Source organism: Propithecus coquereli, unplaced genomic scaffold, assembly GCF_000956105.1.
Source record: "Propithecus coquereli isolate 6110/MARCELLA unplaced genomic scaffold, Pcoq_1.0 Scaffold228, whole genome shotgun sequence".
Lineage (NCBI taxonomy): Eukaryota > Metazoa > Chordata > Mammalia > Primates > Indriidae > Propithecus > Propithecus coquereli.
This window is the reverse complement of record NW_012147819.1, coordinates 4,072,079-4,072,646: the sequence shown is the minus strand read 5'-3', so window position 1 is coordinate 4,072,646 and position 568 is coordinate 4,072,079.

Below are 568 nucleotides of genomic sequence, written 5' to 3'. Positions count from 1 at the left end.
TTAGCATGAACAAAAAAATATTTCAATATTTATAGCTCAATCTATGAGCTATCTATGAGCTATGTCAGTGTATACCTTAACACATAGCAACAATTCATTACACAAACGGGTAGGGATTTTTCCTTTAAGAATAGTTCGTAACATTTCATTGTGTTTGCAACTCGAGGTGCATGTTCATCTCTAACTGGAGCCTTAAGACAACACTGAGTAATCTCTAGCAGTCATGTTATTATTTCTATTTTACAATTATAGGAACTAAAGGTCAGAGAGGATTACAAGAATTTTCTAAGTCCTTTGGCTAGTAAATGTTTGGAATAAACTCTGCATTGAGGCCTTTGGGATTTAAAATATATTGCTTTCCTCAGGGAACCTTGCTATAATAAAATAGGCTAATAATTACAAATTTAGGCCTTAAAGACTTGGTCATTTGAAATATCTTCACTATTATAAAACGAAAGAAAACGTTTTTTTTTTTTTTCATTCATGTATTTATTCCACAGTCAAAATAAATCATAATTTAAAGCCATAACATTTTTAAAAGATAAAGGAGAATTTGTGGCACAGCCGC